The 27,424-nt window shown below is 39.7% G+C and overlaps 2 protein-coding genes across 2 annotated transcripts in view; one reads left to right on the top strand and one right to left on the bottom strand.

Annotated features, from left to right (window-relative positions):
* Positions 1-23,403, bottom strand: part of LOC106092224 (uncharacterized) — a 288,892-nt gene extending 265,489 nt beyond the window's left edge. The window contains exon 1 of the mRNA XM_059368586.1: positions 22,859-23,403. The gene's annotated coding sequence lies outside the window, so the exon portion shown is untranslated. The remainder of the gene's footprint in view (positions 1-22,858) is intronic.
* The window catches only part of LOC106090869 (ras-related protein Rap-2b-like), a 37,827-nt gene continuing 26,614 nt past the window's right edge, over positions 16,212-27,424 (top strand). Inside the window, exon 1 of the mRNA XM_013257207.2 lies at positions 16,212-16,732. The gene's annotated coding sequence lies outside the window, so the exon portion shown is untranslated. The remainder of the gene's footprint in view (positions 16,733-27,424) is intronic.

Raw genomic sequence — 27,424 nt, forward strand, 5'->3', positions numbered from 1 at the left:
TTACGTGGTACAATGCCATGCATGGTTATTTAAAAAATGTTCCCCAAAGAGCTGCGCGATGTCGTTCGGACTCGGCCATAAAAACGGACCCTTATTATTTAGTTTAAACTTGAATCGAAAAGCACTCAATAATGTGTGAGAAGTTTTTGTGGGGGTGGGGTGACCTCCTATACTTTGACATAAATTGGTTTGCCAGATTCGTTATCTACTCCCGCATACTTTTCATTTGATACCCATAATGTTCCTATAGGTCTACTTTTGATTTTGGGTGGTGTTTTGGGGTAACGGTGGAGGGTCCGCCCCCTTCCGACATCAATAAATTATAAAGCCTATTCCTATTTCCTGACCATATTCGTAATCTACTCCCGAACACCTTTCATTTGAGTTCCATATTGTCATGATCGTCAAATAAACCTATTTTAAGGGGTTTTGGGGCTCGGGCGGCCCTTTAGGTACTTGGACCCAACTTTTATTATGAAATTCGTACTTTTCTCTTGAATACCTTTCATTTGAATCCCATATTGTTCGGATCGGTCCACTTTTATTTTTGGGTGGTACTTTTGGGGTAAGGGGGAAAGTCCGCTCCCCTCCCGATATCAAAAAATTATTCTAGACCAAACTACACAATTTTTTAAAAATTTCAAGGTAATCGGTTCAACCGTTTTTGAGTCTATACGGAACAAGCAAACAAACGATTGAATTTTATTGAATTTTATATATAAGATGTGGTCTTAGACGAATATTTCGGTGTGTTACAAACGGAATGAGGAAATTAGTACACCCTCATCCTATGATGGAGGGTATACAAAATTACGGTAATATTGACCTTAACCTCCTTAGAAAGTCAAAGAAATTAGCACTTAAAAGGTAACTACTTTGGTTTTCCAATGCGGAACACGCAATGAGCACATGTTGTATAGTTTCCCCTTTTCGATGTCCGCACATCTTCCGCAAAAAACGTTATTTGCTCCCTTTAGTCTATAACCATGAGTTCCAATCAGACAGTGATCAGTCATAACGGACGCACTGAGTGAGACTTCTTTTCTAACCAACAACAGTCACCTGATGGACCCTTTTCAGTTAATATTGAATTTCAAAATATAGAAGCGTTCATAGCCGCTATTTTGTAACCACTTGTCATCCATTGCCATTTCGGCCTAATCTCTAAGAATTATCTTGAATATCGCATATCCATAGATTAATGTTACTCTGGACTAGGGTATCGGAAGATCGGTTTATATAGGGGCTATATCAGGTTATAGACCAATTTGGACCGTTCTGATCAAAGTTATTGGAAGTCATAACAGAACACTATACGCAAAATTTTGGACAAATCGGGCAAAAATTAAGGCTTGTAAGTGTTCAAGAAATTAAATCGGAAGATAAATTGAAATTCCCTAGGATATGTCTTTGGGCCTCTACCCAGTTAGCTGATTTTTGAAAAAAAGTTTACCTTTGCATACAAACTGGTTCTAAAGTTCCTAAAGTTAAACTTCCCAAAGATATTTCACTACTTTCAAAAACGGCTGAATTTTTTCAAATAAATTTTACCCACCCTACTGTGCGATGTTCTAAGGTGTCCTCCAGTGAGCAAAATAAATTGTTCAGATACCTTGGAATTGGCCCCATGTAATTGTATATCATAATGGTCTTACTATGCCAATGTAGCTACGACTGTATAAAGAGAGACACACGAGAGGAGTTTGTGAAGAAAATCCTATTAGAGGCACGTAATGTCAATTAAGTGGTGCTCTGACAGCACTCTTATCCTGCGTTACCTACACTGGTAGGTGTTTGTGCTTGTATATGTATGTGGTCATATGCATGTGTGGTTATTGGGACAATAACCGTATGCCCATAAATCAGGTAAACCAACCACTAATGGTGCCTATAATGACCATATTCGCATTACGCAGTCATCCAAATAGAACAGAGCACAGCTGCAAATAGATATTTGACACATTTTTGGATAAAGGTTTCGGCGTTGTCACAAAATCTGTCCAGGGTTTGCTCCACACAGGATGTAAAGGAGTAAAGGAGTGTTTTCACTTGGAACCCTGGTGATTATCAGCAGTTTGATGGCAAGCTACTTTGTATGAAAATATTGCCATTGGCGGCAATATGATATGACTTTTAGAAAACAAATTGCAAATTTTTGCAAGAATCCATGATGAAGCTGAAGCTGCTGGTGATAATGTTGATGGGCTGTTAAGGCTTATGCAGTTAAATTCACATAACATATTTATAGTTGTACTGACAGCATAACAGGTGAAACTGGTTATATACTCCTCAGAATTTTTCATATTTTGCAGGCTATTTTTAAATGGAAGTAAATATGTGAAATGTATGTGCCTAACATATGCATGAGTCTCATGAAGAGGTCCATGTTATAAATATGGCATACACACATACAAACTTATGCATGTGCTCATGACAACTCCAGGATATTTATGCTATTATATTTGCTGACACAAAATTGTGAATTTGATTGGATTCATGACCAATGATGATGATGATGATGATGCTCAAGCACAGGCTGCGACTGAAAACATGTGAATTTTAAATCAACAATAACGTGATGTGACATGAGTGCGTATAGAAAATACCAATAATAAGCAATAATACAAGAAATTAAAAATTGCTATGAATCACAATGGGTAAACAAAATTAGTTGAAGTTTCAGAGAGAAAGAGAGGGATGGTGATACTAAAAAATCCCCTTATACGGTACTGATAGTAGTAAGAACGTGCCAAATTTAGCCAGAATGAAACTTCAAAACTGGCCACAATGGGTTTTGCTAAAAACTTCAACAATGGCTTGATTTTTGTTTGAACCATTGAGTGGAACGGGCGTTTTGTTATTTCGCTCCGCAAGACTGTGTTAACCCGTAACCCGTGTTAGGTTATTATTGGGTTGCCCAAAAAGTAATTGCGGATTTTTTAAAAGAAAGTAAATGCATTTTTAATAAAACTTAGAATGAACTTTAATCAAATATACTTTTTTACACTTTTTTTCTAAAGCTAGCTAAAAGTAACAGCTGATAACTGACAGAAGAAAGAATGCAATTACAGAGTCACAAGCTGTGAAAAAATTTGTCAACGCCGACTATATGAAAAATCCGCAATTACTTTTTGGGCAACCCAATATTTTGGGAAATATTTTAAGTCACTCAAGGTTAGCTACGGCAGTATTATCCATTAGGCGTTTGATGATCGTCTTCTTTTTCCAGTGTAGAGGCAAATCTATAGCCCGGGAGTAGCTTAAGAATGGACTTCAAAGACCCAACAGCTGCGGTGGTGGTATCAGGTCGTAGCATGTTGTCAGCTACCCAAACCTCGACTGGTGAAGCTGCTGTACCAGGCTCCACCATAGACGATTGGCCAGTGGGGGCTTTTGGCGAAGACACCTGGTTCGAGTACAAGACAAATCTAGAGCCCGGGGGTAGCTTAAGAATGGACTCCAAAGACCCAACAGCTGTGTTGGTGATATCAGGTCGTAGCATGTTGTCAGCTATCGAAACCTTGACTGGGGAAGCTGCTGTACCAGGCTCCACGATAGACGATTGGTAGCTTAAGAATGGATTCCAAAGACCCAACAGTTGCAGTGGTGGTATCAGGTCGTAGCATGTTGTCCGCTACCGAGACCTCGACTAAAGCCCGGGAGTAGCTTAAGAATGGAATGGTTCGAGGACAAGGCAAATCTAGAGCCCGGGAGTAGCTTAAGAATGGAATCCAAAGACCCAACAGCTGCGGTGTTGGTATTAGGTCGTAGCATGTTGTCAGCTACCGAGACCTCGACTGGTGAAGCTGCTGTACCAGGCTCCACCGTAGACGATTGGTCAGTAGGGGCTTTTGACAAAGACACCTGGTTCGAGTACAAGGCAAAACTACAGCCCGGGAGTAGCTTAAGAATGGACTCCAAAGACCCAACAGCTGCGGTGGTGGTATCAGGTCGTAGCATGTTGTCAGCTACCGAGACCTCGACTGGTGAAGCTGCTGTACCAGGCTCCACGATAGACGTTTGGTCAATAGGGGCTATTGACGAACAAACCTTGTTCGAGTACAAGACAAATCTAGAGCCCGGGAGTAGCTTAAGAATGGACTCCAAAGACCCAACAGCTACGGTGGTGGTATCAGGTCGTAGCATGTTGTCAGCTACCGATACCTCGACTGGTGAAGCTGCTGTACCAGACTCCACCATAGACGATTGGTCAGTAGGGACTTTTGACGAAGACACCTGGTTCGAGGACAAGGCTGTATCTTTTTTTATACCCGCCATCCTAGGATGGGGGTATACTTATCTAGTCATTCCGTCTCGACATTCAGTGTTGATCTTGCCATACCCATCCGTCCGTCCATCCACCCGTCTGTCGAAATCTCGATAGCGATCGAACGAGTAAAGCCAGCTGCTTAAAATGTTGCACAGATACCTCTTATTGATGTTGGTCACTGGGGATTGCAAATGGGCCATATCGGTTCAGATTTGGGTATAGCTCCAATATAAACTGATCTTCTAATTTGACTTCTTGAGCTCATATAAGCCTCAATTTTCATCCGATTTGGCTGAAATTTGGAACAAAGACTAATCTATAAACAGATATAGCCCTCATATAAACCGATCCCCAGATATGACTTCGTGAGCCCTTAGAAGCCTCAATTCTCATCCGATTTGGCTAAAATTTGGAATTCCAAGTATGATTCGAATCGGTCTATAAACAGGCATAGACCCCCTATAAACCAATTTGACTTTTTGAGCCTCTAGAAGTCTCAATTTTCATTCCATTTAGCTGAAACTTGGAACAATGATTGGAGTTATGATTTCCAACATCCATGGCGAGTATGATCCGAATCGGTCTATAAACAGATATAGCCTCATATAAACCGATACCCAGACTTGACTTCTTGAGCCCCTAGAAGTCTCAGTTTTCATCCCATTTGGCTGTAACTTGGAACAATGATTGGAGTTATGATTTCCGACATCCATGGCGAGTATGATCCGAATCGGTCTATAAACAGATATAGCTCCCATATAAACCGTTCCCCCGATTTGACTTTTTGGGCCCCTAGAGTCTCAATTTCACTCCCATTTGGCTGTAACTTGGAACAATGATTGGAGCTATGATTTCCAACATCCATGGCGAGTATGATCCGAATCGGTCTATAAACAGATATAGCCCCATATATGGCGACACCCAAACTTGATTTTTTGAGCCCTTAGAAGCCCTAATTTGCATCCGATTTGGCTGAAATTTGAAACAAAAGTTTCCAACATCCATGTTATGTATGATCCGAATCGATCTATAAATAGACATGGTCCCCATATAAACCGAATCCCGAATTTGATTTCTTCAACCCTTATAAGCCTTAATTTTCACCTGATTTGGCTGAAATTTGGCCCAAAAACTTATCTAATGACTTACAACATTAGTGCCAAGTTTTATCTGAATCGGCCAATATGATGATATAGGCCTCTTGGTACCGATATCCGGATATAACTTTTTGAGACCAAAATAATTCAAATACAAACTCAGTTAACAAGAGTACATTCTTAGCAGATCCCACGCTCGTACTTGTTTATATTCGCATGCCTATATTTTGCCAAGACCATCGACCCTCTCTGGCAAACCCATACATTCTTAGGAGGTTGGCATAATAAAAGGCGCATATAAACCGATCTTCGAATTTGACTACTTGAGCTCATAGAAGCCTCAATTTTGCAAAATCCCTCTCTTATTAAGAGGCTTGGGCGGATGATCTCATAACGCTCTTCGAAAAGGAGAGAGACTCCCTTAATTGGGCTCGGAGATACGAAAACGGGACCTCAATCAGCCAAAAGGCTGCAGCCAATAAGAACTAGGGCGAACAATTGTAAGATGGGTCCAAGAACCTTTGCTAATGTCGCTAAGGACAGCTTGAAGATGGTAGTTGTCGACAATTGCTGCTTACCTAGGAACAATTGGAGTGGGATAGTCCATGGGCTGTCTTGTAAATACACAGAGTCCTTGCGAAAATGCCTGGGCCTCCTCCAGTTTGTGACGGTAGGTTAGGTTTAAGTGGCAATCTGTCATCAGACTCACATAGACGTTTTCGTCCATTGTGATACCACAGGAACAGAAGAAGGAAGATGCCTCCTAGTTCCTACCGTTGAACCATCCAGATCGCTTTAAAAAGCCAAGTAACTTGCGAATCTTCACATACACTAAATCAGACAGGTTCTCAAAGAAATGAGAACCTAAAGTGGAACACACAGAAGGTGTTCTATAGTCTTTTCTTCCTCGATGTCCCAACAGCTTCTGCAAAAGTTATTGCTAGCAACCTTCAATCTGTTAGCATGTTTTCCGATTAGACAGTGACCTGTCATGACGGACACAATGATTGAGACGTCTGTTCTAGCCAATAACAGCAAAGCAGTAAACCTCTTCAAGTCTAGATGAGACCACATAGCTTTGGAATGCTCACAGCCCCCTCTTTGTGACCATCTATCATTCGTTGCCCTTCGGGCCTGGTCCTGAAAACTTAACTTACATGTCGCCAGAGGCATATCCACAGATTCCAGTGTCCCTAGAGATTCCAGTGTCCCTAGTCTCGCAAGCTCATCTGCTTTAGAATACCCTGGGAGGGCGGTTAATGTGTTTTTGACGATGCAGGCTGGTATCGCGACCGATAAAAATTAATTGCTTTCGGGGATCAATGCTCAATTGGGATGTTCATTTCAACCTGAAAAAGATTGGCGAGATCTGGCCAGACGCAACACTGGATTTAGTCAAAAAAGAAGATATTCTTTCTCAACGAATAGCATACCCATGAATACCCTTATACCCATTCTTGGGAGACTAAAGGACTGTAATCCCATTCTTTCAACCACCGACATTAAGGTCGGTATATTGGTTGGGAATGACGGCGATCGCAGACATACTGTATTCGAGCAAAACTCCGGCCGTCTCGCAGCCCTCAACAAGTTTGAAGGTGTTGTATACAGGCTTTAGAGATGTGGTTGATAGTTTCTCAGAAAAGTTTTCAGCACCCACTGCTGATTCCCCTTCTGATTCCCCAACCACACCATTCGGAAGGTGTTGTATACTAGGGATTCAACAACTTGAAGGTTTATAGAATCTTCAGGTAACTTAAAATGGCACTGCCACCATCAAAACAAGATGGGAAACTGTCAAGGCAGGACCCGACAAGCCCTGTGCCGGTGGGTCATCCGGTTGAATTGGGCTCAAGCTGTGCGCCAGTGGCGAAGGACGGAGCTCAAAAGGTACTTTGACAGAAACAGCTAATAAGGCATCTAATGAGGAATCGTCCACACCTCCTTTTTTTTAAGCAACACGCAGAGGATGCCCCCTATGCATGCAGTGCATTGCGTTGGCGAATGGAAAATCAGGAGTCGGAGGCAAGAAGGAGGGAGTAGTGTTTATTCACATTAGTTTTAAATTTCTGGAGGTGGTAAGTAGTGGGAATGATATTTGCCGAAAGTCGATTCCACATTCGTATTGTTCGGGCAAAAGAAAAAAAACGAGTTTTCACGGTAATGCAGGGTTCGGCCAAGTGACCAATCGATCACTTACTTGTGTGCGCTCCTAGAAAAGACTTGGCCATATCGAAAAGGTCACCCGACCACTGCAATGTGTATCAAGTGGAGATTCTTGCAATTAAGGAAGTCGTGCAATAGCTAAGATATAACGTCATTACGACAATTGTCATAAATATCAGTCAGGCAGCCATTAAATCCCTGGAGAACGTATTTCTGAACACAAAAACCGCCCTCGACTGTCGCAGATCTCTCAACGAGGAGACTGAACAGTAAAAAATTCACCTGTTCTGGGTGCCAGGCCCCAGAGATATCCCAGCGAATTCTAAAGCAGACGAGCTTGCGAGACTAGGAACTTCCTTACCCATTCAAGGGAAACTGGAGTGGGTATGACTCTAGCAACAAGTAAGCTAAGTTTTCAGGACCAGGCCCGAAGGACAACGAATGATAGATAGTCACAAAGAAAGGGCTGTGAGCATTCCAAAACTTTGTAGCCTAATCTAGACTTGAAGAGGTCTACCGCTTTGCTGTCAATGGCTAGAACAGACATCCCAGTCATTGTGTCCGTCATGACAGGTCCCTGTCTAATCCGAAAACTTGTTGACAGACTAAAGGTTGCCAGCAACGACTTTTGCAGGAGCTGTGAGGACATCGAAGAAGAAGAGACTATAGAACACCTTCTGTGTATGTGTGTCCCACACTAGCAGTTATAAAGAGTTGCACTTTAGCTTCTCATATCTTTGTCAGATTTAGCGGATGTGAACATTCGCAAGTTATTGGTCTTTTTAAAGCGATCTGGATGGTTCATCGGTAGAAACTACAAGGCATCTTCCTTCATCTGTTCCTGTGGTATCACAATAAACGAAAACGTCAAAGTGAGCCTGATGACAGACTGCCACTTAAACCTAAGCTAACATTGCATGCGATTTCTTTTGATGAAGGAGAAAGAGAAAAGAGTTGCACTTTAGCTTCTCATATCTTTGAGAACTTGTCAGATTTAGCGGATGTGAACATTCGCAAATTATTGGTCTTTTTAAAGCGATCTGGATGGTACAATGGCAGGAACTAGAAGGCATCTTCCTTCATCTGTTACTGTGGTATCACAATAGACGAAAACGTCAAAGTAAGCCTGATAGCATGTTCGCCCAATTCTCATCCATAAGCGTAACCACCCCAATTGGCAGAATGATTGTTTATTGATGTAGGTCAGTTTGTTGTTTATTTTGTACTCAAAAGAGCGAAAATACACTATGAAAATTAAGTATATCACTGGAGGATATCAATTACGTTATGCTCTAGTTATCATAGACTATGAAAATTCTCAGCTGTGTTTTTAAAAGAATGAATTTATTATTAGGAAAACAAAGGGCCATCTGTTTTGGACTAAAGAGATTTTCTTCAGTTCAGAAATCACACTTATATTGTGAATAGAACAAATCATGGCCATTAAGTTTAATTGGCTTATAGAATTCTTGGAAATTTTCGGTATTAACACAATTGCATGCACTCTTGTCCCAAAGAAATAGTCCAACTCTTGGTTTATGCCTAAAATGCCACTTCATGACAAGGGAAATGCGACTGATTTAACGCAATTTATGTAAAATAAAAAAAAAATCATCGAAAACTCATTGCCACAAGGCAAAGAATGCTCTCTTTGTCCAATTCAATGAAGATTTATTTTGATACAAAATTCAATTTGGCGTATACTTATTATTAATTCCCAAGGTTCTCACTCAATACTCATACGGCACCTTGAACTGTCAAAGAAACAAGGAAGGCAGGCATTCTGGGGAAAAAAACAAAAGCCTTACAATAAGAATACAATTCCGTATGCCGTAAGTTTATAATATATTTTGTTAAATTTAATTTCATCGAAATGAATGCGTACTTACTAGCAGACATGGCGCAACCTTCACGGAAATAAATATGGAGACATAAGAGAGGCAATTGCGTAGTACTTTTGTATTTTTGGCAAATAAAATGTTGTACTTGAAATGGCAATTATCCGAGTCGGTGCCAACTAGGACACATTAAAAGTTGTTGTTGTCCATTTGGCTGTTTGTTCCACCCAGTGGTTGGATGTTATTGCAATTTCCAAGGTCCTTGGATGTCATGGTAACCAATGAATGTCTTATGTAGCTAAAATTGAAGTTATTGCCTAATTATTGCTTTCAAGAAGAAAAGTTTTCAGAAAATTATGAACTTTTATGGCTATTACTAGGAGTTAGGGGTGTAGACATTATTATATGCATACTCTAAGACCACTTCGCTGATATACCAATGCCTGTCGGTCTATTGACAGTACTATATTTTCGAAACGCAAAAAGCTATCTACTAGCAAATATTCCCAGAATGAAGAATTAGGCCCTCGGAGTGCAAATAGGCTTCTATTGGTTTGCCCAAAAAGTAATTGCGGATTTTTTAAAAGAAAGTAAATGCATTTTTATTAAAACTTAGAATGAACTTTAATCACATATACTTTTTTAACACTTTTTTTCTAAAGCAAGCTAAAAGTAACAGCTGATAACTGAAAGAAGAAAGAATGCAATTACAGAGTCACAAGCTGTGAAAAAATTTGTCAACGCCGACTATATGAAAAATCCGCAATTACTTTTTGGGCAACCCAATACATTTTATGATATTCAAAGTGGAAAGGGCCCTTATCTGTTGCCACCATTCAATTACCTCTTTATTTTATAAAAAAAAGGAAAAAACAAGTGAAAACATGTTAGTTGAGCCAGGACGAATCTTTTTTACCCATCACCATGGCCACCGCTAAAGAGGTACACTTATTAACTTTCTTTGTATATAAAATATTTTGTAAAAATCAAATCGAGGATTGATTGAGGCTTCTATGGTCGGGATATCGGTAATTAAGAGGTCATAGAAGAAGTTTTTGTACCTTAGCCAAACCAAGTAAGAATTGAGGCTTTTATGGGCTCAAGATGTCAAATCCGAAAATCGAAAATCGGTACCTTTATAAAGTTTTATATCGATTCCAGACATACCTAGCACAGATATTAGAAGTAAGAATCGAAGTATTTATGTCAAATTTCAGCGACTAAGGGCTCCGCAATTATAACATCGCAGACGATGTTATATTACTTCTAAGGGGTAAGGATTCGAACGAGCCATGCAGAAGGGCCGAAAGGGTCTTGCATATGGCATATGACTGGGCTAGACCCAGAGGTCTCAATGTAAACCCAGAGAAGACTGAAATATGCCTGTTCACGAGGAAGACGAAGGTGGGCCAATTCAACGCACCACGTTTCCGCAATAAGACGATTTCGATATCTGACAAGGTCAAATATTTAGGTGTGATCTCGGACAGGAAACTGAAACTGAAGGAAACTGACTGAGAAGCCTCACAAATGTTGGGCACTATGTAGACGAGCTGTAGGCTCGAAAAGGGGCCTGAATCCGAGGATAGTCAACTGGCTCTACAGGAGCGTGATTAGACCAATACTGACTTACGCCTCAGTAGTTTGAAGGACTGCTATGGAGAAAAAGTGCAACATAAGGACCATACAACAGGTTCAGAGAACATGTTGTCTTGGCATAGGCGGAGTGATGAGAACCACGCCCACTAGGGTACTGGAGGCTATTCTAGATATCTGACCCATTGATATACAGATTAAGTGTGAGGCAGCCACTACGGGACTATGAGACTTAAAGCGATGGGAGAATGGATTACGGATGGGAGCAGCGCATATCATCGCGGTATAATCGAGGCGACGATAGGGAACCTGGAAGGAAGTGGAGAGGTTTCCGATCGGATACCTGAGATGAACCTTGAAGTCAAGTGCGAAGCACTGCTGCCATCGGCACAGTCTTCGATTGACGGAACCCTAGTATTGCCATCTGGAAGATCATGTTACACGGATGGATCAAAGCTAGGGGACAGAGTGGGACTGGGGGTTTACATTAAAAACCCAGGGAATGACAACGGTTTTAGACTGCCTTACCATAATACGGTCTTGCAGGCGGAGACCCGGGCGATCACGGAATGCCTGAAGTGGTGTGGTGCTAATGCGAGGACGTCGATTCTGAACATCTTTACCGACAGTAAAATTGCCATAAGGCCAATAACAACCAGGACGGTAAGGTCACGAACAGCCTTGCAGTGTAAGAAGGAGATTAACGCCTTCTCTGAGGATGGCAAAATCCGCATCATTTGGGTGCCAGGCCATAACGCAGTAAGGGGAAATGAAAGGGCAAACGATTTGGCGGTGAAGGCCAGAGGACTGCCGTCAATAAACTTGGTTAACCTGAAGCCTTTCGGGTAGACGCAGTCCGAGTTAAGGGAGTGGGCAACGAATGCGCATTCAACATTGTGGAACAGCGAAACAGTAGGTAGGACGGCGAAAATCGTATGGGGGGATCTAGATCGTGAGAAGACGAGGCTATAACTGAAAGGAAGCAAAAAGGAGGTCAGCATAGCTATTGGTATCATAACGGGACACATAAGAATACGAGCTCACTTATGTAAAATCGGTGCGGCAAGTGATAGCACGTGTAGGGCATGCGGGGAAGACGATGAGAGCATTCTCTTTGTCATTGCCCGGTTTTCGCGTCCAACAGATACCGGTACTTAGGTGGAGACACAATATCGGACATGAACCAACTTAGTGGAGTGGCATTCAAAACAATTAAGGATTTTGTAAGTAGCACGGAATTCCTAACTTAAAATTTTCTTTTTTGAGGTTATGAGCGCATAACAAGCCGATTACTGGCTTAGGGGTATGTCCATAGTGGCATGGGGCGGATTAATATATGCACTCTCTTTTCAACCTAACCTAACCTAAGGGCTTAAGAAGTCAAATCTGGGGTTCGATTTATATGTGGGCTATATTAGTACATAGACTTATTTAGATCATACTCGGCACTGATCTTGGAAGTCAGAACCGAAATCTTTGTGCAAAATGTCAGTCAAATCAGGTAAGAATTGAGGCTTATAGGGGCTAAAAAGTCAAATCTGGGAATTGGTTTATTAAGGGCTACATTATACCGATTCAGAACATACTAAACACAAAAAATCTCACAGGGTCGTGGCCCCACCCTACTTCTTAGGCTGATGGGTTATCGCCGGAAAGACTGAGTTAGTATTGTTCGCGAGGATGGGTAATGTGCCTGAGTTTAGACTGCCGAGGGTGCAGGAAACAATTTTGAGAATGTCCAGTTCACCTAGATTTCTAGGAGTTATTCTGGATAGTAAGTTGAATTGGGCGTAGAAGTGCTTGGAATGTCAGTTTTATCCCTTCCAGCATCCTGCACTTTTGACCGATTGAGCTGCCGGCACTTACATCCGTGTCTTCTTTGTCGTGCCCCGGTTTTCTTTCCCGGTCTGCTTCCGAGCTTAGAAAAGCCATCACTCACATCTTCCCCTTCCGTGATGGCTATGGCATCCTTTAGGAAGTCACAGTCCTCCATGAAGACTCAGGGGCCGTGTGCGCTTCCTTCGTTCCTGTTCCGACTTTGGTTTTGGTTTTCCCAGAGTACTTGAAATCGGGGAGCTCTTTTCCTACTTCAGCATTTTAGCAGTGTTATGCTGTTCGGGAGATCTGATTCTCTTTCTAGCTTTAGTAGAAGTGCTTGAAATGTCAGTTTCATCCCTTTCAGCATCGTGCACTTTTGCTCGATTGCGCTGCCGGTACATACTCTTCTGTCTTCTTCGTCATGCCACGGATCGCTTTCTCGATCTGCTTGTGAGCTTAGCAAAACCATCGCTCACTTCTGCCATCATTCCACTGCCCCCTCTCTCGATTCGGCTGCAATGACTGTTTCATTGACAATGTCGCTTACTGAATCCGAGTCGAAAACAGCACCTTTACTTAAAGACTGGGGACGAACTGTGCATCCCATCCATCTCTTCCTCATTAATTAGACTGATGACTAGTTGTGCGCTTGAAGCATTACTCTCGACTACAGGTGCCAAGGCATCCATACCTATAAGAGGGGAGGGCAACATGCTACGGTCTAACGCCTCCACCGCAGCTGTTGGGTCCTTGGAGTCCATTTCTAACCTACTCCAAAATGACTTTTTCGTTATAGGTTGTACCTATTCCGAGATACGGATATTTTTCTTCGAGAAGCGAAATGAAAACACATCCGCTTCACTCAACGGCTATTATAATTTGAAAGGCAATTTTTCAAAGAAATTTTTTGACATTTTTCCAAAATTTTTCTTATGGAAAACTTTTAATAAGATTATTTCTATAGACAAAATACGATGAAATTTTCTCTAAAGAAAACAAGTAAGAGCATGCTAAGTTCCGCCGGGCCGTATCTTTGGGAACCCACCACCATGGATTCTGCTAAAAAATGGGAGCTTTATCTGGTAATAGACCGATTTGCACTGCCAAGTTTTTGGAAGTCATAACTGAACACTATGTGCACAATTTCGGGCAAATCGGATGAAAATTTAGGCTTCCAGAGGTTCAAGAAGTCAAATTGGGAGATCGGTTTATATGGGAGCTATATCAGATTATAGACCGATTTGGACAGTACTTGGCACAGTTGTTGGAAATCACAATGGAACTCTATGTGCAAACTTTCAGCCAAGTCGGATGAAAATTAAGGCTTCCAGATGTCCAAGGAGTCAAATAGAGAGATCAGTTCATATGGGAGCTATCTGTTTATAGACCGATTTGAACCTGGGGTACCAGGTCAATATTTCGAAGTAAGGAAAGGCAAAAGTCGAGCGGAGCCGACTGTATAATACCCTACACCTTCCCTATAAGTATAATGTGAGAGCTATATCGAATATGGTCAAACAATCATAACTACGGTTGACAAATGACAACATTTTTGCAAATGACCCAAAATCTGACGAACATATATATGGGAGCTATACCAAATTCTGAACCGATTTCAAGCAAACTTTTCAGATAATGTGGTAGTCATCGAGGAAAGTGTGGTGCAAAATTTTGGGAAGATTGATCAAATTATGCGCTTGCAACGGCTCTTGGTGCGAAAATCGGGCGATATACATATATGACAGCTATATCTAAATCTAAGCCGACTTCCATAAAATTCGCCAGTAATATAAGAAAATCCTTCCTGCCGAATTTCGAGAGAATCGGTTAACAAAAGACCATTTTATTGCAATATTACTGCAAACCGGACGAACATATATATGGGAGCTTTATCTAAATCTGAACCGATTTCGAGCAACCTTCTCAGATACTGTCACAGTCGTCGAAGAAAGCGTTGTACGAAGTTTTGGGAAGATTTGTCAATTAATGTGCTTGCAGTGGCTCTAGGAGTAAAAATCGGGCAATATAATTAAATATGTATATATATGAGAGCTATATCTAAATCTGAACCGATTTCCATGAAATTCACCATTAATTTCGAGAGTCAAGAGAAAATCCTTTCTAAAAAATTTCAAGAGAATCGGTTAACAAATGACAATTTTATTGCATTATTACTGCAAATCGGACGAATATATATACGGGAGCTATATCCAAATCTGAACCGATTTCTATCACATTAACCGGCAATATCGGGAGTCATAAGAAAATCCTTGCTGCCTATTTTTGAGAGAATCGGTTAACAATTGACCATTTTATTACAGTATTACTGCAAATCGGACGAACATATCTATGAGAGGTATATCCAAATCTGAACCGATTTTTTCCAATTTCAATAGGCTTCGTCTCTAGGCCGAAAAACATGCCCATACCAAATTTGAAGACGATCGGATGAAAACTGTGACCTGTACTTTGAACACAAATTAACATGGACAGACGGACAGACAGACGGACAGACAAACAGACAGACAGACGGACAGACAGACGAACATAGTTTAATCGAATCAGAAAGTGATTCTTCCTTCTCTCTTCCTTCTGAGTGTTACAAACTAATTCACTAAGTTATAATACCCTGTACCACAGTAGTGGTGTAGGGTATAAATAGCAGGGGTGCTTAGGATATGGAAAGTAAAATGTTAAAATCTTTTGGTTTCTAGGGATACCTTCGTACTTATGCCTGACGACGGTATTCAACATAAACTGCGTAGTCAAAATGACATCAGTAAGAATAAATTTCTTATCTCTATGAGTACTGTTTCATATTTTTAGCAAAATGATAAGGGAGATCCTTTTTAAATCTCAATTCGAATGGGGTGTAATAGAGCGACACTACCATAGAAAATTTGTACAAGACGGGATACCACAATAATGTCCAATAGTATGCTGCCCTAGAGTCATGATGACTTGGGGAATATGTCACTTAGTGACCATTCTCTTGTCATTCATGCCCATTCATGCATTAATAAAAGTTACACTTCTTCTCTCTGTTATTCTAACCGCATCGCATAAATTCAGTTGCCGGTTAAATCTCCTTTTACAAGCCATTATTTCACAGATAGAAATCATTTGCATACAAAAAAACCAAAACCCTTGCAACAAAAGAACAGCAAAGTCAATGTCATAAGTTTGGGGGGTTTTGCTCAGTCAATTTACTCTACTGGGAATCAGCAAACGTAAAACAGCAACAGTTGTAAAGTGAAATTCAAGAGAACAATATGCCAAAATAAAGAGTTGCTAAATTTGTTAATCTAAGAGAGAGCTCCCATGAAAGTGGGAACAGTTTTGTGTCAATGCTTGCCCCCCACTGAAAGTGTATAAATTGCTGAGTTTTCACTGCAGGGCTTTCAAACGTGATTTGGTGTTTGTCAAGTAAGCAAGAGGAAAAAATAAATCGGAAAACCCTCCCAACAGCTATAGAAAAACAAAACGCTTTCCGTCTTAATTTTCGTAATCATTAGCTTGGCGGAAAAGTTTATCTCAACACCATACAAAATTTTCATTAACGAAACCGGTAATTGGACACGTTTTTCCCCCGGTTATTAGTGCAAAGGCTTGATTTCTTATCTTTACTTCCGTTTCCGCCACAACTGTGTGTGTGTGTGTTTGTGTGTGTGCGTGCGTGTACGTGCTTAGCAAAGAATAATTTGAGTACTTCACAATTGTAAACAAAGAAGGGTCAGTGGCCATTTAGCGATTTTAAGTGCACCGTGGCAGTGTATGTGTGCTGTGTTGCGGGAAATTCTTGCTTAAATTGATTTTCCTGAATAATTTATGGTGGGTTCAACAAAGGCTTTTTAACGTCTAAAGCAAGTGACGAGTGATTTCTTAATGGAATATCATTTTGGGTTAACCATTGTTTAAAAGGAATATTATCAATTTGCTACCAAGAGGTAAGTGAGTGCTGTATATAAAATTCTTCTAAGAACAAAATAAAAGTGAAAATTTCTCCCAAGGCAAAATTCATATGAAAGTTTTGTTAAGACAAAATTTGAAAATAAAAAACTTTGAGTTTTAATGAAAAAGACAACATTTTAATGAAACTTTAGCAAAAATTTTGAATGAATTTTTGGTAAAGCTAAAATTTAAATGAAATTTTCTTAAAGGCCAAAATTTAAATACAATTTTCTCTACAGATAATATTACAAAAAATGTTTCCAAAAATATTTCATTGCTGCTACTACTAAACTTTTTAGAGTTTAGAGCGCACAACAAGCCGATCACTGGCTTAGGTGTATGTTCATAGTGGCCTGGGGGGATTAATATCCGAACCCTCTTTTGAACCTAACCTAACCTTACTTACTAAGTAAAAGCGTGATAAGTTTAGGCGGAGGCCACCGTGGCGGAGAGGTTAGCATGTCCGCCTATGACGCTGAACGCCTGGGTTCGAATCCTGGCGAGACCATCAGAAAAAACTTTTCAGCGGTGGTTTTTCCCTCCTAATGTTGGCAACATTTGTGAGGCATAGTATGCCATGTAAAACTTCGCTCCAAAAAGGTGTCGCACTGCGGCACACCGTTCGGACTTGGCTATAAAAAGGAGACCCCTTATCATTGAGCTTGAACTTGAATCGGACTGCACTCATTAATATGTGAGAAGTTTGCCCCTGTTCCTAAGTGGAATTTTCATGGGCCAAATTTGAGATTTGCAAGTTCAGACGGGCCGAACCTTGGGAAACCACCACCATGGATTCTGATTAAAATTTAAACAAAACAAATTTAGTTGAAGGGCATACCTTTATTCTACATACCAAACTTCTGTCAAACCAGCAAAAATAAAAGTTTCTTGGAGTATCATCGAGAGACCGGTTTATATGGCAGCTAAATCAGGTTATAGACTGACTTAAACCATACTTGGCACAATTGTTGGAAGTCGTAGCTGAACACCACATGTAAAATTTGCATCTTGCAAGGACACAAAAAGTCAAATCTGGAGATCAGTTCATATGGGAGCTATATCAGATTATACACAGATTTGGACCGTACTTAGCACAGTTGTTGAAAATCATAACGGAATATCACGGATTTATGTCGATTTGGGAGTGAAGATCAGCCAGAAGCATTGCAAGAGCTACCAATGCATCCAAAAAAATCACAGTTTAGTGCGGTTTATGGGCTGGTGGCATCATGGGAGTGAAGATCAGCCAGAAGCATTGCAAGAGCTACCAATGCATCCAGAAAAAATCACAGTTTAGTGCGGTTTATGGGCTGGTGGCATCATTGGACCGTACTTCTTCAAAAATTATGCGAATCGAAACGCAACTATGAATGATGAGCGCTATCGTGAGATGATATTCAACTTTTTTTTGCCCAAAATATAAGAGATTGACTTGCACGACACGTGGTTTCAATAAGACGGTGCCACATGCCACACATCACTCGGTACAATGGACTTATTGAGGGCCGAGTTCGGTGAACATTTTATTTCAAGTTAGCGATCGGTCAATTGGCAGCCTAGTTGGTGCGATTTAACGCCTTTAGGCTTTTTTTTCTGAGGCAATATTAAAGCTCATGTCTATACAGAGAAGGCCGTTTCAAATGACGCATTGGAAGACAACATTGAAGCATAAATTTTGTAATTTGTAATTTATTTATTTACACCTGCACAACAAGAATATAAAATTCTTATAATTAAAGTGCGGGTAATATCTCCAATTCGTGAGATACCGGCCGAAATGTTGGAAAGAGTATGCCAAGATTGGACTAAGCGGATTGGCCATTTGAGTTTAAGTTATGGGCAACATTTTCATGAAATAATCTTCAAACACTAAATTATATGGATCGTACTATCGATTCAAAAAAAGATTTCATGAATTTTTCTGAATTTTATGAGTTTTTTTAAGCTTTCCTAAAGCTTTTAAAAAATCATCCTTTATATTCGGAAGATCATTTTAAATGGGAGCTATATCAGCTTATGGACCGATTCAGGTCATACTCGTTATGAATGTTAGAGGTCATTGTGCAAAATTTCAGCCGAACTGGCACTCGGCCGGGTACTCAAAGAGCTCAGCTGGGCACTCAAAGAGCTCATGATGTCTATTCGGGAGATCGGTTTATATGGGAGCTATATCAGGGTTTGGACCTATTCGAACCATGCTTGTGTAAAATCACTGAAAAAGTCAAAGTGCATACATTTCAGCCAAATAGGATGAGAATTGCGCTCTCCAGAGGCTCAAGAAGTATAATCGGGAGATCGGTTTATGTGGGAGCTATATCTAAACATGGACCAATTTGGCCCATTTACAATCCCAACAGACCTACATTTATAAAAAGTATTTAACAGATGGACGGACATGACTAGATGACTTAAAATGTAATGACGATTAAGTATAAATATACTCTATGTGGTTTAAGACGAATATTTCGAGGTGTTTCAAATAGAATGACGAAATTATTATACCCCTATGCTATTGCGGAGTTTATACAAAAAGATTGCAAATAGAAAATTCCCCATCCCATCTAATATTGCTTTTGGCGACAGCGTTGATAATTTCCTCATATTAATGAGTATTGTATTTCACGATTTCAATCCTAATGGTGCACAGTGGGAGAGAACCGGGAGATTGGTTTATATGGGAGCTATATCAGGTTAAAGACCCATTTGGACCGTACTTGGCACAGTTGTTGAAATCCATAACAGAACACTATGTGCAAAATTTCAGCCAAATCAAGGGGCCGAAGAAGTCCCATCGGAAGATCGGTTTATATAGGAGCTACATCCAAATCTGAACCGATATGGCCCATTTGTAATCCCCATTGACCTACATCAATATTAAGTAGCTGTGCGAAATTTCAAGGGGCTAGCTTTACGCTTTAGTTATTTCGACGGACGGGCGGACAGGGCTAGATCGACTCAGAATGCAAAGACGATCAAGAATATATATATTTTATGGGGTCCTTGATCAATATTTCGAGGTTTTACAAATCGGATGACTAGATTAGTATACCCCCATCCTACGGTGGTGGATATAAACATGTACCGTGTGATAACGAGTAGAGATCTCTTTGGAATTTGAATTGGCTGAAGATGAGGTATTAGCGAGATTGTGTGCAAACTTTCAAGGCACTAGGTTGTTGGGGCTGCCAAGTCTTCGTTTGTGATGGAGGTCTACAATATCTCGAAGGCAATTGTGCAACATCTCGAAGGCAATTGTGCAACATCTCGAAGGCAATTGTGCAACATCTCGAAGGCAATTGTGCAACACCTCGAAGGCGATTGCAATTCGATTTTAATTTTTATGCATGACTAGCTGAACCGGGCCCCTCCACTGCGCCTTCTTTTACTTTGTATGGAACAAAATTATCGTTTGAATATTTATTTTCGTCAATTAAAGAACTTTTAGTGAAATACCATTCTACGAAAATAGTAGATGTATATCGCTTGACTAACAGTATAACAATGCCTTTAGCAAAATCTTTATTGGTCTATGAATTTAATTTTGGATGTAAGGTGTACTCTATTCTTCAAACACTTTATTTCAGCCTGATATTCTCAGGATATCTTATATAGGGGTGTTTGCGGGGGTGAGGTGGTCCCCCAGACACTTGGCCCTGAAAAATATCAGCATCGTGCTCTGCTTTCAAATACCATTTATTTAAACCCCATATTGCCATTGGTTTTAGGGGAGTTTACACGATGAGGCGTCCCCCAAATACATGGCCCCAAAATAGGTTATCAAATTCGTTTTCTAATCTAAAATACCTTTCATTAGAGCCACACATTGGCATGAAAACTGTTTACCCTTTGGGGGTGTTTTGGGGAAGGAGAGGTGATGCTCTAAATACATGGTCCTATATTTGGATATCAAATTCGTATTCTACTCCCAAATACCTTTATTTGACTCCTTATTGCGATGGTCAGTAAAAAATTGCTATTTGTGGGGTATTTTGGGAAAGGGGTAGACCCCCAGAAAATTGGTCCCGAATTGGTCCCGAAAGTGGGTGGTGTTGTGGGGGTGGGCTGGCCCCATAGACACTTTTCCCGAATATTGATATCAGATTCGTGCTTTACTCCCAAAGACCTTTCATTTGAGCCCCATATTGCTATGGTCGTAAATTTGTCCCCTTTGGGGGAAGTTTTTTGGGAGAGGCGGCCCAACCAATACGTGGTCCCCTATGTGGATATCAGATTCGTATTCTACACTCAAATACCTTTCATTTGAGTCCCATATTGTCGTGATTGGTCTAATAATATATTTGGAAGGTTTTGGGGGGGGGGGGGGGGGGGGGGGGGGGGGGGTGTGTATCCGAAGTTTGGAAACCAAATTAATTTTTATTTTTAGGTTACTATAAGAAAGCACACAAAAATTCGCTTAAATTGCACTACGCACCACCCATCTGGCGGTTCTCCAAATTAAAGTCTGACTAGATTTCGAGATAAGTTCGACATATAAAAAGTACTACATGCACCAGGTGGTGTAGGGTTTTATATAGCGGCACCGCCCGACTTTTGCCTTTCCTTACTAGTTATATAAAAGATATGGATTTATGACAAAATGTACACTGACTTTTTCGCAAAAAATATCCACATTTGATTTTAAAAAAGTTTAAGCTCAATGATAAGGGTTCACCTTTCTTATGCGGAGTCCGATCGGCGTGCCGCATAGCGAGACCACTTGTTAGAGAAGTTTTAACATAGCAGGATACCTCTCAAATTAGTAAGAAGATAACCACCGATAACAATTTTTCTAATGTACAGGTCGGGATTTTAACCCAGGCATTCGGTATCAAAGGGTAACATGCTTACCTCGGCGCCACGGTGGCTTCCGAAAATAGGTTATATTGAAGTTAATATGTCGAGAAAACTTCAAGGATATACGGGTGGACTGTTGACTAAACTTAAGCTCAGGATTTAATTTTAAAATGTTTAACAATTAAAAGGGCATTCAGTTCGGCCAGGCCGAACTTTGGATCCCCACCACCTTGGGTATATATGTAAACCCCATTTCGTCACAATCCGTTGAAAATTGGATAAATTAAGCACCCAAATTCGTCTAATATATATGTCACTATTCAAGTTTGTAGAACAAAATATTGGTCTTTGCCAGATATATCCATTATAAACCGATCTGATTTGGCAGATATATCCACTATAAACAAATCTGAACCATATTAAAGTCGGATATCGTGAGGCTCAGAAAAACTCACTGTTTCAAATTTTAGCGAAATCGGGTAATAAATAAAGCCTTTACGGCCTTCAGACCCTTTATCGGGATATCGGTCTATATGGTAGCTATATCTAAATATAGTCCGATCTAAACCATATTAAGGTCGAATGTTGGGAGGTCTTAACCTACACAACGTTTAAAATTTTAGCGAAATCGGTTAAAAAATATAGCTTTTATGGACTTCAGACCCTTTATCGTTTCAGCAAAATCTGGTAATAAATAAAGCTTTAAGGGTCTTCAGACCCTTTATCGGGAGATCGGTCTATATGGTAGCTATATCTAAATATAGTCCGATGTGAACACAATTTTGGGTCAGTTGTCGGGAAGCCTTAAACTACTCTCTGATCCAAACTTCAGCACAATCGGAACAAAAATGAAGTTTTTATGGACATTAGACCCTTTATCGGAAAATTGGTCTATATAGCAGCTATATCCAAATATAGTCTGATTTGGCCCGTTCAAGAACTTAACCTGCGTGCATCAAAAAGACGTATCTGTGCCAAATTTCAGCTCAATATCTCAATTTTTTAAGGCTCTAGTGTGATTTACAACAGACGGACGGACAGACAGACAGACATCGCTAAATCGTCCTAGAATTTTACGACGATCCGAAATATATATACATTGTACGGTCGGAAATTGATATTTCGATGTATTGCAAACGGAATGACTAAATGAATATACCCCCTATCCTACGGTGGTGGGTATAAAAATCCTTTATATTTATCAAGAAATAATCGATTTTTGAAAAATCCCGCTATAATTAGTTCGAAAACTAGTTTTAAGTAAAAAGTCCGTTTATTGATAACTCAAACCAGTGTACTATAATATGGCAACTCTTTTATGCACTTACCTATAAATTGTCGAGCTGCAAAGTTGTTGATTGATGATTATGGGAAAGCGTAGAGCTTCTGGTCATAATATTCAAAAGTTGACATTACTGTGGTTCTTGTTTTTGCTAAATTGAAAGCACTATTTTGCCAATTGAACAGGATGACGTTATCCCTTTCATTTTTCTGTGGTGAATAAACTGCACTAAGCGAAGCTTCATATTGGACTTACAACAAAACACAAACAACTCTGAAAACACTGGTGGTTTCACTAACACTCTCTCATTTGCTTTGCACTACAAAAACAAAACAACAACATGACCAATGGATACACACACGGCGAACCAACAACGCGAAAAAAAACCGCAGCCCCACATAATTATGTTGTTTGCCGATTTTTCTTTTGCAAATTCCGATGCATTTTGAACAAATTTCTTTAGAAATCAATTGATATGTTAGTTGCACTTCACTTTTCTTTTGATTTATCACATTTTTGTATAGGTTTCACTGGGTTTAATCACTTTTCAATTAACATTTTTATGAGGGGCTGAAATTTGCGTGCGAACGATTGAAGAATTATAACGAAACTAAGAAGACCGAGCAACAAGTGGTAAATGGAGTGGTTAGGAAAGTGGTGTAAGAGCTTTGTTGTCAATGCAATTGAGAGAACTTTGAATGTATTGGTGGTTTATTGATTTTCTTAAAGGGTATGGGAAACAAAGTTTGTGTTGTTGGGCGAAGAGTGGTTTAGTTATGGGAATTATTTGGAGCACTCTCCTCTTAAAACACTCAAAGGTTTTATAATGGCATGTCTTTCGTTTTGCAGAGGTTGGCTTACGGAAACGCATGATTCTTAAAGCAGATACTGCGGTGTTTTTCACAAATTGTGCTGAAATACAAATATTTGGTTAAAAGACTATGGTACACGGAAACTTTTAAGAAACATGGTGCTAATATTTTGTGAAAATTTTAAATATTGGGTTGCCCAAAAAGTAATTGCGGATTTTTTAAAAGAAAGTAAATGCATTTTTAATAAAGCTTAGAATGAATTTTAATCAAATATACTTTTTTTACACTTTTTTTCTAAAGCAAGCTAAAAGTAACAGCTGATAACTGACAGAAGAAAGAATGCAATTACAGAGTCACAAGCTGTGAAAAAATTTGTCAACGCCGACTATATGAAAAATCCGCAATTACTTTTTGGGCAACCCAATATTTCGCATTTAAGGGCAATTATGAAATTTAATGCATTTTTCCATCGTAGCACAGAGGTTAGCATATCCGCCTATGACGCTGAACGCCTGGGTTCAAATCCTGACGAGACCATCAGAAAACATTTTCAGTGGTGGTTTTCCCCCTCCTAATGCTGGCAACATTTGTGATGTATTATGCCATGTAAAACTTCTCTCCAAAGAGGTGTCGCACTGCGGCACGCCGTTCGGACACAGCTATAAAAGGGAGGCCCCCTATAATTGAGCTTAAACTTGAATCGGACTGCACTTATTGATATGTGAGAAGTTTGCCCCTGTTCCTTAGTGGAATGTTCATGGGCAAAATTTGCATTTGCAATGCATTTTTCCGCATTACTACGTAGGTATTTAGGCAAATATATATTTCTTGAAAAACCAGTTCAAAAATTTGTTGTCGAAAATTTTTGTGCGCCTTGTCGTAGTACTTTTATATTAACATTCGAACCAAAAAAGTGTCGTGATTGGACCGTATTTAAGATGGCGCACAAAAATATTTCGCAATAAAGCGTATTATGCCCACAAAATACGCATATAAAGGGTGATTTTTTAAGAACTAATGGAAAGTTTAAAAAAAACACACATAAAATTCATAAAAATGCATGAAATCTTTATTTGAATCGATAGTGGGGTCCATATAATTTAATGTTTGATGATTATTTCATACAAATGTTGACCGTGACTGCTCCTCAAATGGTCCATTCGCTTAGTCCAATTTTGGCGTACTCTTTCCAACATTTCGGTTGGTATTTCACGAATTATTGATTCAGTGTTGTCTTCCAATGCATCAATTAAGGCGGAGTTGTCTGTATAGATATGAGCTTCACAAAAATCGTCTAAAAGCGTTAAATCGCATGATCTAGGCGGCCAATTGACCGGTCCCAAACGTGAAATAAATTGTTCACCAAACTCACTTTTCAATAAGTCCATTGTTACGTGTGCTGTGTGGCATGAGGCACTATCTTGTTGACACCACATGTCATGCAAGTCAAGCTCATGCATTCACGATAGCGCTCACCATTCACAGTTACGTTCCGATTCGCATCTGCTTTGAAGAAGTACGGTCCAATGATGCCACCAGCCCATAAACTGCACCATACTGTGGCATTTTCTCGATGCATTGGTAGCTCAAGCAATGCTTGTGGCTGATCTTCACTCCAAAATCGATTATCCTGCTTATTTACGTACCCATTGAGCCATAAATGAGCTTCGTCCATAAAATGGAAGTAACGCGCTATGAACCTTTTTAACAGAGCATGCATTTTTTTAATAAAATTCAATAATTTGCAAACATTGTTCGTTTGTAAGACGATTTATGGTTAAATTATAAACCAAGCTGAAGATGTTTGACATTGAAACAAAACGCGCATGAGCTGTTTAAACCAGTGTTACCAAAAACATAATATGTAAAAATCACCTTTATAATCCCATATCGCTAAAGTGTAAAATATTGGGTTGTACAATTTTGTAAAAGTTGTAAACGAATGAATGGAAGTCACTGACTGATTCTCTGAAGTAGCGACAACTATCTTAAAATTTTTATTCGCATACCCTTTAAAGCTGTGAGTGAGTAAAAGCTCAAATTTGCCAAAAAGCTCAAATTTGTAAATCTTAGTATGAAAACTGTAGTATACTTTTAGGGTTTTCATATGATATAACTACACATAAATAAACATGACCAAAATGTTAGCAAATAATACTATGTTCAGACCAAAGCTGTTTTGAGCAAGCGAAACATGCTCTGAAAACGACTCGTTTGCCACAAAAACGGGTCGTGCAAACATATGAGTCCAAATATATGCCTAAATTGTGATAAATAGACACATAATATAAAAAATTAAAATTTAATTTGTTAAAAAAAAAAAAAAATGTTTAAAATCAGAAAAAAAATTATTTATATAGCAAGAAAAAATAAATTTTATCAATGGTGTATACTAAATTTTTTGTTAGAGAGTGAAAAAATGCAATTTCCAAAACACTTCAACTATTATGAACAACTGAGATGTTTTTTTATAACCACAAAAGCAAAGCGAGTTAAAGTAGACATGGCATAAGATAAAAATATAGACAGACATTTAGAAATTCTGTATATGAATTGAAAATCAATTTTAATATTTTTTTAAGCTATTGAGCTATATTGAGTTAAAAAGTATTGCTGTGTAGGTTAGGTTAGATTTAAGTAGCAGCCTGCCATCAGACTCTCTGAGACGTTTTCGCCCATTGTGATGCCACAGGAACAGAAAAAGGAAAATGGCTTGTCGTGCTTACCGTTACGCCATCGAAATCGCTTAAAAAGCCCAACAACAAAGCAAATATTAACATCCGCTAAATCAGACAGGTTATGAAGAAATGAGAACCAAAAGTGGAACTCATTCTGACTGCCAGTGCGTGATACACTCATGGAAAATATTATATAGTCTCTTCTTCTTCGATGTCCTCACAGCATCTGCAAAAGTCGTTGCTGACAACCTTCAGTCTGTCAGCAGGTTTCCCGATTAGACAGTGACGTGTCGTGACGGACTCAATGACTGAAACGTCTGTTCTTGCCAATGACAACAAAGCGGTAGACCTCTTCAAGTTTAGATTAGGCCACATAGTTTTGATATGCTCACATCCCCCTCTTTGTGACCATCTATCATTCACTGCACTTCCGGCCTGATTTCTTATTTTTTTTTTTTTTGTTTTTTCTGTCAGCCAACACGTAGGGGATGTCCCCTATGAATGCAGTGCATTACGTTGAAGAGAAGAAATTAGGGATTGGATGGGGGAAAGGATGTAGTGCTTATTAACATTTGTCTTAAACCTTTGGATGTCAAAGTGGGTGGGAAAAACATTAGCCGGAAGTCGATTCCACATACGAACCGTTTGGGCGAAAAAAGAATTCTCTCTATAATGCATTGTGCGGCCTGCTGATCAATCAATTACAAACGGGTTTGAATGTCCTGGAATGTCAAGTATCCCTTACATACATCCTTACATCAGGAATAAGAAGACGAATATGAGACAAACACACACCATGAATGTACCGATACAATGGCGCCAAACAACTCACATTGCGACCATGATGAAGGGAGGCAATAGAGTTGGATTCCCCACTGCTCCCAATTAACGCCATCGCTCTCCTCTGTACACGGTCCATTAGCTCCAGGGATGATTTTGAAGCTCCAGCCCATACATGTGAGTTGTACTCCATTTTCGGCCTTATGAAAGTGGTGTAGATGTTAAGAAGATCAGATGGAGTGAAGTAATTCTTACACCGTTTAAGGAAGCCTAAACACTTGAATGCTTCTTTCGACACTTCGAATACATGTTTAGCCCAACGGACATCACTTCGTATTTTCT

The sequence above is a fragment of the Stomoxys calcitrans genome, chromosome 5, assembly GCF_963082655.1.
Source record: "Stomoxys calcitrans chromosome 5, idStoCalc2.1, whole genome shotgun sequence".
Taxonomy (NCBI): domain Eukaryota; kingdom Metazoa; phylum Arthropoda; class Insecta; order Diptera; family Muscidae; genus Stomoxys; species Stomoxys calcitrans.